This window comes from Protopterus annectens, chromosome 1.part1 (assembly GCF_019279795.1).
Source record: "Protopterus annectens isolate FY-2018-M chromosome 1.part1, PAN1.0, whole genome shotgun sequence".
NCBI classification, from domain to species: Eukaryota; Metazoa; Chordata; order Ceratodontiformes; family Protopteridae; genus Protopterus; species Protopterus annectens.
In genome coordinates, this window is record NC_056726.1 from 1,532,233,731 (window position 1) to 1,532,252,662 (window position 18,932).

Genomic DNA, 18,932 nt, shown 5'->3' on the forward strand with positions numbered 1-18,932 from the left:
ACAGTATAAGAATAGCATACTTCCTGTTAGTAGTTAGGCAAAATCTTGTATTTGCATGTTTTTGTCTCCTTGCTGCAAGTTATTAAATGTACCTTAACTGAACCTTACATGTATTGGTCTTTGAAGTTTTTTCCTTTGACAGATTGGTCCTTTGGACTGGAAACCCTCACTTTGCCTCGGATCAGACAGGCCAGGTGGCTTGAAACCGTACGGGGAAGAAACCACATCGGTTCTTCTTATTTGAAAAGCCCTCCAACTGAATTGTCGTACAAAAGAGGCCAGCCACTTTCTAATCTGCGACTGAAGGACGGATTTACATGAACCAGGTGATCAATCATGAAGGCTCAGGTAAGGTGAATCTACCTTTTTTTTTCTGTTTTGGATCAGAGACTAGATTTGCATTGTTTTTGTCAGGACTATATTTTTATAAGTCAGGGACAAGAAAGATTGCTGTCTTGTCATAGATCAGGGAAACAGGGCAGGTAGGCAGTCATTCTGAAGAGACTATAACAAAATCTGTGGTACCACGTTAAAAAATAAGGAGTTACGTAACGATTAAAAGGTTAGAACAAAATGGGTAATAATTGCACAAAAAGACCCCAAAATCCGCCGTTAACCGAAGACGAGAAATACATGCAGTCACAGCGTGCTGATAATATTAAATACTATTCAAAATGGGTTAATAAGTATGAATTTAATGGTAAATTAGAAAAACCCTCGCTTGTTAAACTTGTCAAACAGCTTAAAACCAATTCCAAAGGTCGGGTAAAAAAAGCAACGTCAATTAGGAATTCCTCAGGCACACAGGTGGATTGAGGAAGTAAACCACAGGGAACAAAAAAGTAATAATTCAAAAGTAATGTTTTTAGATAAGGAGGACAATAACTTAGTTATAGCATCAGCCCCTCCACCTCCCTTACCAGAATATGAAGCGAGTGAACAAGTTATTCCACCCCCACGATATCCTGCTGTTACCGTAAGAGACACTACAAAAGAAAAATTGTTTATTAGAGATCCCGTAGAGACCAGGTCTCGAACACGGGCAGGAAACTCAAAAGAGGACATTGAGTTATATCAAATGGGTAGGAATTCACGATCTATGAGTGAAGAAGAAATATGCCCACTCATAGAAGTGCCTAATCCTCAGGCAAGGCAAGAAGGTCAGAACCCAACTATTCTAGTGTATAGACCCTGGACTCCGGAAGACATCCGGAAAGCCACTGAGGGAATTCCCCATCCAAAAGTTAATTTTAGAAAGTTCTTAGAAGATTTGCAAGGAATGAGGCTAAGTTATAATTTAAATGGAGAAGAGGTAGAAAAAGTAGTCAGATAAATTGTGGGACCAGATTTGCACATGATTAGTGGCGACTGGAATCCCCGTGACGCTGCGCTCAGGCTCCTCCCACATAGCAGCGCAGAGTTAGACAACAGAGTGAAAGGTCTTACAGACCGCATCTCTGAGAAATGGAAGCCTAGGGCAGACTGGACTTGCATTAATCAATGCATCCAACAGGAAGGTGAAACTATTGACAGATATTATGCCAGACTATTAGACTGTTTTAATAACCATTGTGGAATGCAGGTTCCTGAAGATCAGACACAAGATTCCCCTTATGAGCAGCAGTTAAAGAATGCATTTTTGAAAGGCAGCATTGCACCCATAAGCAGTTTTATTACAAAGCACATGGTTGATCATCGTACAAGCAGATTACAGTCATTACTTGAATATGCCAGGCATGCCGAAAGGCATTTTAATAGCAAAAAGAAAAAGAAAGCCCAAGTATTTTTTGTAGAAGATGGAGCAGAAGTTTATGTAGTACAGTCTGGAAAAAAGGGCAAGAGATATGCCCAGGGAAACAAACAATCTGATCAGCGATCAGAGGACTTTGAAGGGCGAAAGAAAAGGGGTGAATGTTTTAAATGAGGTAAAAAGGGACACTTGGCAAGGGATTGCAAGAAAATCAAGAAGGTAACCACAGAAGACAAGGAGGGCGAGGACTGACTATATGATGGTCAAGAATCACTAGAAGGGGATAGCGGAGAAAGGACAAATGAGAATGTGTTAGAGGGAGTAGAGAATGTGACAGAAGAAATAGAGGAAGTGCAGGAAGTCATGGATAGTGAAGAAAATGAAATATTGGATTTGGCCTTATTGAGCTTAGAGCTCTATTTAGCAGACACGAAACCAGAAGTTACACTCCTGGTAGAAGGGATTGAAGTCAGATTCTTGTGTGACTCAGGGGCATCACGGACTCTGATGCATCCCTCCAAACTGCCAGAGAACTCAGAGTCACCTGATTACATATTTGTGAAAGCAGCTAATGGACAGCTGTATCGGGAGCTCCTCTCCCATAATATTGCAATAACTGATCCTGTTTCAGGATTGACCCAGAAAAGCAAAATTGTTGTTTCTGCAAAATGCCCAGTAAATCTCTTGGGCAGAGACCTTATGCAGCTATTTAGTATAGCAGTAGTTCCGACTATGCAGGGTATGGAAGCACAGCGACAAATTGATACCTTTGCAGTGCAATCGGAGGGTGAAATGTTTTATTGGTACAGCCAGGACTTGGTTATGACTGGTCCAGGGGCAGTAACCGAAGAGTTGATGAACATAGCCATCAGCAAGTTTCCCTCCCTTGACATTGATAAACAGCATTTGTTGCACTGTACTCTGTATTATTGTAACACACCAGGACCTGATAAGGAATATGAGCAAGAATTGTTTAGAAATCGTGCAAACAGATTGATATTACGTAATCTGTACTGGAACATGGAAGGGAACAGTGTAGCCAGCTGTTCATTGCCCCAGGAGTACTTTGCACTCTATAAATCTAATCAATTACCACACGTTAGCTTAACTAAGGACAAGAATGTAAAATGGGTAGACCTAGGAGAAAAAGTCACGAGATGGGAAAAGCAGACAGAGTTAGAACTGTCAGAACAAGGAATACAAAGGCAGAAGATGAATTGGATAACTCAGACCCACCCAGACGTACACTTGCAGTCTAGCAAGGACAGCTGATTAGCACTCCTATTGAAGGAGGAAGAGAATGCCTTACAGAATATACCAGAAACTCTCTGGTCGACAGGAAAGTCAGATGTAGGACTTATTCGTACAGCGGGACCAGTTACTATTACGCCAAAGTCAGCGTTTAGACCACAGAAAAGACAGTAGCCCTTAAGAAAAGATGCAGAGGTAGGAATCAAACCTATTATAACAGCTTTACTTAAGGAAGGGGTGCTGGTAGAATCTCCCGATTCACCATGTAACACACCCTTATTTCCTGTCAAGAAAGCAAATGGAGAATGGTGTATGGTCCAAGATTTACAAGCTGTAAATGACACAGTAATACCAAGGGCACCTATGGTGCCAGACCCACACACCCTGTTGAGTGATTTAAAACCTCAACAGAAATATTTTTCTGTGGTAGATATCAAAAATGCGTTCTTTTCGATACCGATACACCCTGTCAGCCAATATTGGTTTGCATTCACATTTTTCAGGGGAAAAGGTATACATATACGTGACTACCACAGGGATATTGTGAAAGTCCGACAATATTTTCACAAGAAATGGCAAGCAACTTGGTGGGATTTACCCCACCAAGAGGAAGTCAAATTTTGCTTTATGTTGATGATATCCTGCTGGCGGCCCCCACCCAGCAAGATTGTAAAGAAGACACCATAGCGCTATTACAATTTTTAGCCACTGAAGGACATAAAGTAAACAGAAATAAACTGCAGCTTTGGAGAAAACAAGTTAAATACTTAGGATATGTAATATCCAAAGAGGGTAGGACATTAGATGAGGACAGAAAAGTAGCGATTTTACAAGCACCAAAACCCACTACCAAGAAGGAAATGATGTCCTTCCTGGGTACGACTAATTTTTGTCGGAGCTGGATTCCAAACTACACCTTGGAATCTGCACACTGACTAAGCTGATATATAAAAAACCTATGGGAGCACAGAATTTGTTACAATGGACACCAGAAGCAGAATCTGCTTTCTGCAAACTGAAGCAGTTAATAGCGTCCTCATTAGTTTTAGGTTTACCGAACTACCACAAAAGTTTTTTCCAAACTGTAGATTGTAAGCAAGGTTATATGACATCAGTGTTAACACAGCAGCATGGGGACAAGCAACGCCCTATTGCTTATTATTCATCACAACTGGACCCAGTGGCATGGTCTTTACCTCACTGTGTACAAGCAGTAGTTGCAGCTGCAATGGCAGTACAGGCTTCGGCCTCAGTAGTTTTGTTCCACCCTCTCACATTGAGAGTGCCTCATGCAGTCACGATTATTTTACTGCAAGAGAAGGTAGCATATCTTTCCCCTGCTAGGCATCTTTCCTGTATGACTATATTGTTGAGCCAACCTCATATGACAATTGAACGATGTACGACTTTGAACCCTTCTACTTTGCTCCCAACCCCTGCAGATGGCACACTACACAGCTGCCTGCAGTTCATTGAGCAAAAGACACTGCATAGAAAAGATCTTACGGATGTCCCCTTGGATGATGCTGAGGTGACATACTACGTGGATGGCTCATGCAAAAGGGGTCCTGCAGGACAGAACCTAGTAGGCTATGCAGTAGTTTCTGATACTGAGATTATAGAAGCGAAACCTTTACCACACAATTTATCTGCACAGGCAGCAGAATTGATTGCCTTGACACGTGCATGTACCTTAGCAAAGGGTAAATGTGTAAACATTTTTATTGACAGCCAGTACGCTTTCTCTACTGTACATGTTTTTGCACAACAGTGGAAAAATCGAGGAATGATAACATCTACTGGCAAACCGATCAATCATGCACAGTTTATTTTAGATCTTTTAGAATCTATTCAGTTACCTCAAAAAGTAGCCATTTGTAAATGCACAGCTCATACCAAGCAACAGGACAGGATTTCAAAAGGTAATGCGAGAGATGATACAGCTGCAAAGCAGGCAACTTCAGAAGTATTTCATTTGAGTGAAGAATTACAACCCTCTGAGATTTTAGATTTAGAAATGTTAAAGACAATGCAGACACTTACTATGCAAGTTGAAAAACAAAGATGGGTAAATTGAGGAGCAATTCTCGAAAAGGGGCTGTACATCTCTAATGAAGGGAAACTGATTTTGCCGTCTAATTTGTTTAGATATGCAGCTTTGTTGAGCCATGGGCAGTGCCATGTCTCAACAGGGGGGATGGTACAGCTGGTGAACCAAGTGTTTACGACATTCGGATTCTTAAACTACTCTAAAAAATTTTGTTCGATGTGTCACGTTTGTAATAAACGTCATGCACAAGGGGCGTTAAAGCCCAAGCAAGGGAGTTTCCCTACACCACCGCATCCGTTTCATACTATCTGTATGGATTTTATAGAATTGAACAAATGTGAAAATAAGAAGTATTGTCTTGTCATTGTAGATATGTTTTCCAGATGGGTGGAAACCTTTCTGACTAAAAATCCAGATGCGGCAATGGTGGCAAAAGTTCTCGTTAAAGAAATCATCCCTAGATTCGGCATTCTGGAAAGGATCTACAGTGACAACGGCACACACTTCGTAAACCAGACCATACAACAGTTAAGTAAACATTTTGGTATTTCTTTAAAAAGTCATTGTGCGTATCACCCACAATCTGCAGGGCTAGTAGAGAGGCATAATGGGATTTTAAAGAGTAAGCTAAGGAAGTTAATAGTAGAAACGCAGAGGAATTGGGTGTACTGTCTGCTCCTGGCACTGTTGATCATGAGAACTGTTCCGAATGCAAAAGGATTGACTCCTTTTGAAAAACTATTTGGAAGGGCTTATTATATACCTCAGTGGAAACCTCTCATGCCCACAGACCAGGAAGCCGACTGTACACTCGCAGAGTACATGAGAAATCTGTTGAATTCTAAACATCTACTGCAGTCAAATTCTGTTTCAGATAAAGAACGAACCAGACCGTCAGAAGTGGCAGTGCCCCCGGGTACTTGGATTTGGGTGAAGACAGTAAAAAAAAAGAATTGGGCGTCACCAAAGTGGGCAGGTCCATATCAAGTGCTTCTATCGACACCCACTGCAGTCAAGATAGCGGAGCGCGCCTCCTGGATCCACCTGACACACTGCAAATTGGTTAAAAACTTTGAACTGGACAAAAATCTTGTCACATGCCAAGAGTAAAAATGATAGAGTCCAGAAGAAACAGGAATGCAGAACAACCTCTTCTTCAGAAGTATTGCATAATCATCCTGTTAACTGTACTAGTGACAATAATCTTTTTGCTGTGGCCTTTCCTTTTCCCAGCCACACAGACTGAACTGAATAAACGTGAAGCGTTACTTATAGACTGGCATCCAAACTTTAACACTTACCAGGCAATTAAATATGTGTATGCTTTGACTTTCAATGTTTCGAATTGCTGAATTTGCACAGCTTTGCCGACAGCATACGGGGGGTTTATTAATGACTACGGTCCCCCTAGGGGTCAATGAGACCTGGGAAAACTTGATTTATGATACCTCAACCATTACATCACAAGATAAAATAGCATTGCACTTGTCTGTTCCACAAAAGGGAACTGTGTGTTTTTATAAAAATGATACTGTTCAGGTGGGCTGGAGCAATTGCAATGTGACTGTTCCTTATAAATGTTACACTAAGGGTAACAATGTAGATTTTTATTGTAATACAAATTATGATTCATTTCTTGGATTGATGCACAGAACACTTGATGAAGTAAAACATAATTCTGTTCTTTATAAACAACTGTCTATAATTGATAGAAAAATGTTTCATGCAGGACGAGTGTATATTCATAGCAAAGTTACTACTAAAGTAGAGGACTGTTATTTTGTGTGTGGCAGAAAGGCATACAAATAGTTACCTGAGAATTGGTCCGGCAGTTGTTTTTTGGGTTACCTGGTTCCGGCCATACAACACACTGCAGTTTTGCCTCGAGGAAAAATTCAAAATGTCCGAGAGGTCGTCAAGAAACCTGTAAATCCAGTGGGACAAATCGATGCACGTTGGAAAGACCATCATTCTATAGGCAAAGGACCGACACATATGGACTTCAGTGATAGTGTTATATCATGGGCAGGCATATTACCAGCATATGGAGCAGTGAAATCGATCTGGGAGCTGAGAAAACTGTCTAAACTTCTTGAAGTGATGAGCAATGCAACTTTTTCCACCCTCAAATTGGTGACTGATGAACTGAATGCCATGAGAACTGTAGTGCTTCAAAACTGCATGGCTCTTGATTTCACCCTAGTGGTGAGAGGTGGTACTTGCGCTTTAATCCAAGAAGAATGCTGTTCGTATATTCCTGACCATAAACACAAGATAGACAATCATCTTGAGGTAATTCAGCAAGTGTCGGCCATGACCAAACCAGGCCTAAACCCACTGATGGACTTTTTCCAGAAATGGTTTGGGGGGTGGGGTACCATCCTAATAAACATCCTGATTGCCATTTATGTAGGAATGCTCCTACTAGGAGTATGAGTTTGTTGTGGCATCCCCTGCATGAAAAGACTGATTAAAGACCTTATAGACATGTCAGTTTATGAAACCTTATATCAAAGTGCTGAGTTTGAAGAACTATTGAAAAACTGAAATGCTTTCATAAGTTTAAACTGAATGACTCTCTTAACTGCAAATCCTGAGTAGGAAGAGGTTAGGAGAAGAAAAAACTGTTTATGCTTATTTTGAAAGTAGAATAAAAGTATTAAAAGGAGGGAAATGTCAGAAAAATATGTATTAGTGTATGTATTAGTAATATGCTTAGTGCATTTAGAGCTTGAAAAGGGTTAACACATTTATTCTATTTCATACTGCATAAATCTGTACAAATTGCAGATGCTTTCTGACCTTGTATTGTCAGCTAAAATCTTTGCTTATGCCTTGGAAATTTACTGAGAAGCAAATGATTTCTGCTTGTGTTAGGGAAATAATGAATAGAAAAATACCACTTGTATAAATGTTATGAAACTTAGACAAGGAGTTCCACTTCTGCTGTGAGAAAATACACAGCTGTAGAAGTTATAGATAATTAGAACAAAGACTGCTTGAAAATATGAACTGTAATCAGCATTTGCTTATGCCTGAGTTAGAAAAGTACCTTGAAATGTAACACATGTATTAGAATTGTACAATAGGGGCCTGTAACGGGATAGTGCCCACCAAGGCCAGGTTGTTTTTCTCAAAAAGTTTTTCACAAATTTAGTCATGTCAGCAGAAAATCTGAGCAACACCTGCTGTAGAACAATATTGAAAGTTGTGTTTGATTTCGTCAGCTATAGAAGGCCATGTCTTGTAAGACAGTATAAGAATAGCATACTTCCTGTTAGTAGTTAGTCAAAATCTTGTATTTGCTTGTTTTTGACTCCTTGCTGCAAGTTATTAAATGTACCTTAACTGAACCTTACGTGTATTGGTCTTTGAAGTTTTTTCCTTTGACAGTACACATCAAACCTAATATTAAATACAGTGAAACTTTTCAACCATAAGCTCAAATACAATTGCATAATTTTCATTACATACTTGTTTGGTTCATGATGTAAACATGAATATACTTAATAAGCTCTGCTATTCCATTGCTTATGTACATTCCAATTACCATACACTGCATTTAATTATTTATTTTCATTTGATTTCTGTGATAGTCTGGCTAAAATGGCAGACTATCTTTTGTACTGTCATTCCGCTTGAACTCAGTCTGCCATGAAGCATTTAACATTTATCCTGATTCCTAATCATCACCTTCCTACAAAGTAGATATCTATAACTGACAGAAAATCAAAACAGAACCAAGCTACGTTATCCATGCTCCATCAAAATTACCTCAAATGCATTCTGTCTTCTTCAAATTGATACTAGTCCACAATACCCTGACACAATTACATCAGCAAAGCATTGCCAGGGCCCTACAATAAATACTACTATCCTTCACTTCCCCTTGCAAAATGCCCAAAATATATTAACAGTGTACACTAAACACAAATTCTTGGGGTTTACCATATGTCTTACAACCCAGATACAGACCCTAATCATCCTTAGCTATACTGAAACTTAGCCAGGTCCAAACAATCTTCAGTACACTTATCCACAGTGTAATCTTTAGAGCACAAAACACTCATGCAATTTGCTCTGTTTAATGACAGAAACATGAGAAATAAATTGGAGAAAAAAAGTCCAGACATTGTGGGGAAAAAAACAGAATACTGGTTTAACAATGATACTTTAAACCTAACCCATCATATCCCCAGCTGCATCTATATTTTTAATGGCTGGCCAGGCAAAATAAATGGAGGCATCATGCTTTTGTTAACTGAAAACAAGGTGCAGGCATCACTCAAAGGTCAGAGTGGTTTCCCATATGACACATCTGTTTGGCTAAAAAAAGAAATAAATAAAGCTCAATAACTAGTACTCTTTATATGTTGCTCCTGCCCCTGGCTTACCCCACCCCTCTCAGACCCATTTTATTTATTTGCAGCTTGGTAACAGGTTAAGTGTACTGCCCCGCTCCAGCCATGACCCATATAAACATGTAGATTAGTAAATGCAATGATGGATTTGTTGAGTATATTAAAATATTAATAGAGTAGGAAGTATTAAATTATGAACTGAAAAACACATGAGATCACAGATGTTACACTCACATATGGTGGTAAAGATCACAAGCAAAGCTAATTTATGTTATCAGCTTTACAATATTTACATACAGGTGGGGGGTTCTTTTCAATGAGGTCATACTGGGTTGATGACGTTGTTCAGTTACCAAGAGTATTTAGATTCATTTGTAGATGTTGTTTAAGTATCTTTTGAAAAATTTCAATGGTTCACACATTTTTATTTCATTGGGTAGATCATTTTATGTGGCAGGTCTTATTCTGGGGAAGATTTTATGTACAGTGGTAAGCTTAAGTATTGGGCTAATGAAGGTGACCACATTTTCTTAGCAGCTTCTAAAAGTATAGTATTGGTCCATATCTGAAGTGCTCTTTTAAGGGGTAGGTATCATCAGCAAATACAAGATTCTACCAGGGAGGGTAGGAATAATGGTTAAGGTGATTACTTCTCATACACAAATGGTTTGCGTCTCATCTTTGGGAAATTGGTTAGGCTTAAAATGGCCAAAAGGGCAGCTAGCCCAGTATCTACTTATGAAAACCCTATGATAGTATAATCATTCTAGGCAACTTTAATGCTAATCCTCTTAGCCCTCCTAAAATCAGTGTATAACACAATTTATTAACCCTGGGCTTGCTCACCTCACACAAGAAACTTTCAGGCCCAGTTTTAAATATGGAAAACATTCACTAATATATCATCTTATCAATAAAACCTCTATAACATATAATTACTCTCTGTCCTGAAGTAATCCCTACATTATGACTATTTCCCTTCACATCCCCTGAAATAAATCACCTAAAACTAATTTTTTTTCTTTCTTTCTTTCCAAATGCAGAACAAATGTTACAGAACTAAAGAATGATCTAACCAACACCAACTAGTCTCTATAATAATGAACATGTCTGATCCCACAGGCTTTAAATACACTAGCTAACTATTCCTTCACTGACAGAATGAACACTTCCCAAAAATTCAGATGACTAACTAAATCCAGGATAAAACAATAATGTATAACAAAACAATAGTAACCCTATATAAACTCAAAGATAATGCTTGGGAAATTTTGAAAACAAACAAAAATTCATGTTCCTATGAAACCTAGTTAAAAAAAGGCCACCAGAAAACATAAAACTATTTACTTTCAATCATCCTATAAAGTACTGCCTAACAAACTTAAACATTTCTGGAAATTAGTGAGATCACAACTTGATCACCATATAAAAACTCTTTACCTGACAACACTATATTTCTGTGACAGACTTCTTTAAAAATTTACAAAATGTCCTACTTCTCCTTTGATTCAAAAGCTCATAGGAAAGTTTTAGGCAGTCACTCTACAGTCTATTACAAGCCTTGCCAATAAATCATATTTAAACCTGTCTCCAGCCTCAAGGAGGGCCGCAGGAGGATTTGAGGTCCTTTAGCAAATTATCTGTATTTACCTTTGAAGGTGGCAAAAATGCTACTGTATTTGACATGTGGTGGAATTTTGTTCCAGAGGTGGAGGATACATTGGAATGTGAATGTATCATGCCAGTGGGCCTTAATTATCTCGGTATTTGAAGAGCCATTTATTCTGCAAAGGAATAGGACATCAAAGAGTGTTGGATCTTTCATGGCACAAAAGACTAGATAAAGATCATCATGGAGGGGTCTATAGTGGACTGAGTACAGAGAGAGAGAGAGGGATAGGGAGGAGAGAAGAAATGCCAGTCTGTTTAGATTGCTCAGGGCCTTGAGAACACAGATGTTTTATTTAGGAATCTCAGGGGGTTCTCAAAGTGATATATTTAGACATATACATGTCAAAGGGGGTGTTGTACTTATACTAGATCTGATGACAAAAGAGCAAAGTGAAATTAAGAAATTTTTTATCTAAAGGGGATATAACTAGAAATTAAATGTGCCACATAGAAAGCTTTCTTAATTATTCCAGAATTATGAGAGACAAACGATAGGGAATTATCAGCAAGAGTACCTAGATCCATTACGACCATGTCTGAATGGAACAATGTGTCACTTTTATAGAATGATGTGGAAATGTTTTGTTTACTAAAATGAAGTATACCACACTTTTTTCACATTTACTTTGAGACCATTCTCTTTAAACTAATTGTTACTCCAGTCTGCCTCCATGTTGGAGCAATTGTGAGTCAGTGGAGGAACAAATAACAATGCACAATTTAGAGTCATCTGTAAGGTTGGATAATCATAGTTCAGGAATGCTGGCAGGTCTGAGAAATAGATGTCAAATAAGAGAGGGAGCAACAATGATGCCTGTGGTACACCACTTGTAGCTTTCTTTGTTTTCAGAAGTTTTGTCTGCCATTCTAACCACATGAGTTCTGCCAGACAACGAGTTAGTTATCCATCATCCAGCATAAGGATTTATATTCAGAGTTACAAGTCAGTCTATTATACCTGCCTGTAGAATAGTGTCAAAGGCCTTGGTGACTTTTTTATAAAAATAAATAAATTAAAAAGGCAAGATAATAATAACAGCTAGCCACCTGGCAGTGTGAACCTTGGCTGTAGATGATTTTTGCTGTTGCAGTGGCACCCTGACCCCATGTGAAAAAATGGGAAAAGGTGTTATGAACGGAATCCTATTTGCTAAGCAGGGAGGCCCATTGGGCACACACTCCCTTTTCATAGGAGCAATGCCTGGGTATGTAACTGACTCAAGCGGAGGAAATCAAACCCTGTACCACAGGAACTTCAGCTCACAACATTAACTTCTGACCCAACTTGCAGATACAAACAGGAACTGCTTTTGACAATCCTGTATTGATGGGGCTCGAGGGCTAAAAGAGTTTCAATATCAAGATTAATGAGATCTGGGGTATGAAACCAATGGGACTAATGCGTCTATAGTTATCAGTGTTGACATTTGGGCCACCTTGTATAACGACATTACCAGTTTACCAGGCTTTGGGACTATTCCCAATGAAGAGGCTTAGATTAAAGCTGTGAAGTAGGAATTTAGACAGACCATATTTGGGACTAATAATCATGCATCCTGGTATGTTACCAGGGCCCAGGGATGAAGTGTTCTTCTCTTTTGAGAAGGCTGAGAGAACTTGCTCCATAGAAATTGAAGGGAGGTGGCCGGGACTGTAGAATTCCTATTACTTTGAATGGAATAAAATTTGCATTAGACTGTAAACTAGGATATTGGTTATTTGGGGGGGGGGGGGGCAGAGTAGCCAGTAATATTGTGAATTAGCTCTGAACATTATTGGATTTAGTTCTTAACTTCATGACATAGTTACAGAAAACTCTGCAGTTAGTTTTGCTTTCACTGTCTGTTTTAGGATCATATTCAGCTTTAAACTTTGGTAACCCTAAGCACTTTGCTAGTTTGCTTAAGTGTGCTCTTAGGGTAGGTAGAATGAGACACCATGCAAGTATTAAGCAATTTCTTTCTCTTGTTATACAGTTGATTTCTATGGGTATTCCACCATGGAGGATTGTTTTTAAATTTGTCACTGTATTTGGTGCAGATAGGAACTGACTTATCAACATCACTGGTTAAGTGGAAGTAGAGGCCAGAGGCATAGGCAGCAGCTTTAGCAATGTAGCCCTTCAGAGAAGAATATCAGTGGAATTTATTTTGGTTATGAAATATTTGAAGGTGATTTGGTTTTTGCAAGTGCCTAAACACAGAGGTATTTGGGGGGGGGGGGGTATCACCATTTTAAAGGGAAAGGTCTCTGATTTATGTTCCAATTTAACTAGGGAAGATGAAATAGTGGAACTGAGCAGAAGTAGCCATATTTGCGTGGACATAATTAATATTATTTGGGTCCCTGGTAGGATAGCAAGCTATTTTTACAGGGGAACTAGCATTTTTACTATCTAGGAAGCATTGGCCATTTCATTCATTGGCTGTGCAGGTCATCCATTTAATTGATAGATAGTTGAAGTCCCCCAGTAGAAAGGTGTTGGGATTAATAGGGGGTTCAGCTAATGCATCAAGAATGCTTTCATGGTCAGAAGGTACATCTTCCTCACGTAACCTTTCTTAGTAGTCCAATGCAGCAAAGCCTCCTTCTTACACACTTCCATTTTCATCAAAGCCATAACAAAAATGTCAATGAAAATCTAATTTATCACATCCCTTCTTAGTTTCTCACAGGCTGATATGAACTACACCGCTGATCTATCACTCTCTGTAAACAATACCCACCACAACTGTTACAATGCTACACAACTCCATAAGTTACAAAAACAATATGCCCCTCAACTGTGATATATTCCAGAACAACCAAACAACTCTAGAAACCACTAACTACTTTAAGTACTTAGGAACCTGGCCCAAACAACACCTTACCTTCCAACATAGGTTCATAGGATCTTAGGAGGTTACTAGGTTAACAGACCTACAGTCTTTTTAAGCCTAGCTATTCATGCCCCAATTTTCCCAATTATCAGTGCCCAAGGACTAGAATGAGTTTGGTATATACCTGTGCCTTAGGCCATCTACAAGCTGTCTGTCCATAAGAGATACAAGCAACAAGCCGGGGTGAATTTTCAGTTTGCTCTCCATTGGTCCAAGCTGTATTTGAATAGGCTTAGTGAAGTGTTCTGCTTCATATAAATGGGAGGTCTGTTCCTGAAAAGGGGTACTCTCTGAGACACATACCTGTCCTTTCAGCATGTTTTGTTTATGTCACAGATGAAGTTTAGATTCTTAGATCAGGTAACTCTAGTGCTATTTGTTTTGTGAATGTGTATTAGATTTATCAGCGTGGGATTGCAGAATGGCTTGTAGGTTAGGTATAGATTACCCTCAGTAGTCTGTAGAAGACCAAGTCCAGGGAGAGGAATTTGAGGTGGTTTACATTGGACATATTATTTACACCCAGTACTCTTTTACTAAGGAACCTCTACGGCCACTCAAGCTATTGCAAATGTTTTGTCAGATATATGTTGAAGGGTGTATTATACTCGATTATTGGTCTGATGAGGGCTGAGTATAGTGCAACTATGAACTCCTTAGATCTGGATGGCCTTTACTTATAAGTTGAACCACGTAAAAGGGTTTTCTCAGTACCATGGACACATGGTGATCAAAGTTTATGTTACTGTCCACTTGAGTTCCCAAGTTCCTTACCAGTGGGTCTACTCTTTGGGGAGTGTTATCAAAGTTGTAATTTGCAGGGATGGTCATCTTTCCAAAGGGTATAATTATGCATTCTTTGCATTCAGTTTTAGGCCATGACTCTGGTGCAAGTTATTTGTCTGTGTCAGACTCTCCTGTAGGATATCTACATTTTTGGAGGATTCATTGATTGCACCCAGCTTGGAGTCATCAGCAGATTTGGTCAGCCAAAGGCCCTTTACATTTACCTTGACGTCATAGAAGTATATTCTGAACAGGAGAGGTCACAGTTCTGAACCCTGTGGGACACAGTAAGATGCCCTTTGGTGCGGCTGGATTTCCTCACCCTGTCTTCATGTGTCCTATCCATGAGCCATTTAGCCATCTATCAAGTTACATAGTGATTTATGCCTATTTTTTTAGTTCACCTGTAATAACCAAGTGATGGTATTTGTCCATTACTTAAGTAATTAATGCGAATGTTAACTCATTTTAATCACTATGTAAGACCAATTGAAAGGTGTGCATACCAAACCTTTTTCAACATTTAGTAATTATTGCAGCAATATATGTCAAACTCTTGATCAGTTACAATTAAAGAATGGCACTGACTCTGTGGATGTCCTTATGGAGGAATATAATACCTATATCCACCATGTTTTGGAGTCCTTAGCCCCAAATCATGTTTGCCCTGACAATGCTAAGAGATTTTAACCTTGGTTTGATTACTCTCCTCACATTATGCAACGAGAAGAGAAGAGAAGAGAAGAGGAGAGGAGAGGAGAGGAGAGGAGAGGAGAGAAGAGAAGAGAAGAGAAGAGAAGAGAAGAAAAGAGAAGAGGAGAGGAGAGAAGAGAAGAGAAGAGAAGAGGAGAGGAGAGGAGAGAAGAGAAGAGAAGAGGAGAGAAGAAAAGAGGAGAGTAGAGAAGAGAAGAGAGGAGAAGAGAAAAGAAGAGAAGAGGAGAGAAGAAAAGAGGAGAGGAGAGAAGAGAAGAGAAGAGAAAAGAAGAGAAGAGTAGAAGAGAGAAGAAAAGAGGAGAGGAGAGAAGAGAAGAGGAAAGAAGAGAAAAGAAGAGAAGAGAAGAGGAGAGAAGAGGAGAGAAGAAAAGAGGAGAGGAGAGAAGAGGATAGAAGAGAAGAGAAGAGAAGAGGAGACAAGAGTAAAGGAGCGGAGAGGAGAGGAGAGGAGAGGAGAGGAGAGGAGAGAAGAGAAGAGAAAAGAAGAGAAGAGAAGAGGAGAGAAGAGAAGAGGAGAGGAGAGGAGAGAAGAGAAGAGAAGAGAAGAGAAGAGAAGAGGAGAGAAGAGAAGAGGAGAGGAGAGGAGAGAAGAGAAGAGAAGAGAAGAGAAGAGGAGAGAAGAGAAGAGAAGAGGAGAGAAGAGAGGAGAGGAGAAGAGAAGAGAAGAGAAGAGAAGAGGAGAGGAGAGGAGAGAAGAGAAGAGAAGAGAAGAGAAGAGAAGAGAAGAGAAGAGAAGAGAAGAGAAGAGGAGAGGAGAGGAGAGAAGAGAAGAGGAGAGAAGAGAAAAGAAGAGAAGAGAAGAGGAGAAAAGAAAAGAGGAGAGGAGAGAAGAGGATAGAAGAAGAGAGAAGAGGATAGGAGAGAAGAGGAGAGGAGAGGATAGGAGAGAAGAGGAGAGGAGAAAAGAGAAGAGAAGAAAAAAGAAGAAAAGAGGAGAGGAGAGAAGAGAAGAGGAGAGGAGAGAAGAGAAGAGAAGAGAAGAGAAGAGAGGAGATGAGAAGAGAAGAGAAGAGAAGAGGAGAGGAGAGGAGAGGAGAGGAGAGGAGAGGAGAGGAGAGGAGAAGAGGAGAGAAGAGAAGCAGAGAGGAGAAGAGAAGAGGAGAGGAGAGGAGAAGAGAAGAGAAGAGAAGAGAAAAGAGGAGAGAAGAGGAGAGGAGAAGAGGAGAGGAGAGGAGAGGAGAGAAGAGAAGAGAAGAGAAGTGAAGAGAGAAGAGAAGAGGAGAAAAGAGAAGAGAAGAGAAGAGGAGAGGAGAGGAGAGAAGAGAAGAGAAGAGAAGAGAAAAGAAGAGAAGAGGATAGAAGAGAAGAGAAGAGGAGAGGAGAGAAGAGGAGAGGATAGGAGAGGAGAGAAGAGAAAAGAAGAGAAGAGAAGAGAAGAGAAGAGTTGCTGATATCGGGTTGACCTTTTACTGAGACAAGATAAGCCTGATGAGCATTGCATAAACTATCAAGCAGAGATTATTGCAAAAAGTATTTCCAGGGAAATCTTTTCAGTGGCTAATCGACTAGTTGCAGTCTTGCGGGTAGTAGAGAATGTGACGTAAGTACACAATTTTTCACTGACAAGACTGCGTCCATTAGAGTAGCCTTTCTACCGGCCGACACCAAGGATGGAGCAATAAGTTCTTCTATCCCTTCAAAGTGTGTGTCAGTGTTCAATATTCCAGACTTCGTCATGTGTTCACTGCTGTTGTTACCCATCTGCAGGCCACAACACGCCATTTGAATCCTTACCCTTTGAGGCTGGTTTTGGCTAACTTTGACATACTGGGGCCAAAGATTTATCAGATCCTGCCAAGTTCTCTGAGAGAAAATATTTTTCCTTTAGCCTTAAAGGAAGCAATGGTCATCCCAGCCCTCTAGAAACCATCTCTTGATCCAAATAATTTAAATGCCACCCAAACTCAAATATCTCCTTTTTAGAAAAGATTGAAAAAGTTGTTTACAAGCGGCTGGAATCTTATCTCTGCAGTAGTGGAATTATGGGTCCATTCCATTCAGGCTTTTGTACTGACTATAACATTGAAATGGTTCTAATCAGAGTAGCTAATGATCTCCTTATGGCAAGAGACCAGTAGTGCAGTAGTTTGTTGGTCCTCCTGGATTTCTCTGCAGATTTTGTCACGGTGGATCTTGGCATCCTAACAGAGTGCCCGTACTCATATTGTGGAATTACAGCTATTTGATTTTTTCTTGACTGCTTCTCTTCTTACTTGTCTAACCATATGTATATAGATTCTGCTCTAGACTCAATTCATCCCACTGTCACCATCTTGAAGTTGGATTCCACAAGGCTCTATTTTGGGCCCATTATTATTCACTGTATATAAGGATCTCCATGAGATATATTAAGGGGAAATGGGTTCAGGGTACCATAGCTATGCAGATCACACTCAAATTCATTTTTACTCTCCACAGGAAGAGAAGGTGTGTATTAATTCCCTGATTGATTATATTTAAGGCATTCATGCTTGGCTAAATGAGAATTACTCAAGATGGAACAATGTCAAGACTGAGGCCAAGGCTGCCAATGCAACTCAGAGATTCTTCTGTCCCTCCCATCCCAAATTATTTTCTATATAGGAGAGATAGACTTGAAGTTTGCAGAAGGTGCAGAATCACTGGATTATTCTTGACTTTTTGTTGACATTACGTAAGCAGGTGTCAGCTGTAGTGAAGTCTTCTTGTTCTCATGTGAGAAATGTATCCCATATTAATACCTCACCCTGATCTCGTGATTGTTGTTCATACAATGGTATCCTCTAGATTGGACTGCTGAAATGCTTGTTACCTGAGACTGCCTACCAATGAGCTGGACTTTTTACAGATGGTACAGAACTCTGCCACAAGAATACTTATGCAGACTTCATGTTACCAGAGTTTTATACCTATTCTGTACTTCACATTACCAGAGTATTACATGTATTCCATGTTTCGTGTTAATAGAGTATTACACCTATTCTGTACATCCAGTTTCAAAAGTATTACAGCTATTCTGTACTTCATGTTACAAGAGTATTACCCCTATTCAGTGCTTCACATTATCAGAGTATTACACATATTCTGTGCTTCACATTACAAGAGTATTACACCTATTCTCTGCTTCACATTGCAAGAGTATTACACCTATTCTCTGCTTCACATTGCAAGAGTAATGCACCTATTCTGTGCTTCATGATACCAGAGTACTATACCTATTCAGTGTTTTATGTTACCAGAGAAATACACCTATTCTGTGCTTCACATTACAAGAGTGTTATACCTGTTCTGTGCTTCACATTTTCAAGAGTATTACACTTATTCCATGTTTCACATTACTAAAGTATTACACCTATTCTGTGTTTCTTGTTACAAGAGTATTACACCAATTCTGTGCTTCACATTACCTGATAATTATACTTATTCTGTGCTTCACATTAAAAGAGTTACACCTATTCTGTGCTTCAAGTTACAATAGTATTATACCTATT

At 39.5% G+C, this 18,932-nt stretch overlaps 2 pseudogenes; one reads left to right on the forward strand and one right to left on the reverse strand.

The window, feature by feature from the left end:
* Nucleotides 1–14,793, reverse strand: part of LOC122816465 — a 155,582-nt pseudogene extending 140,789 nt beyond the window's left edge.
* Nucleotides 14,794–15,421: 628 nt separating this feature from the next.
* On the forward strand, nt 15,422–16,853 carry LOC122816470 (annotated as a pseudogene).
* Nucleotides 16,854–18,932: the final 2,079 nt, after the last annotated feature.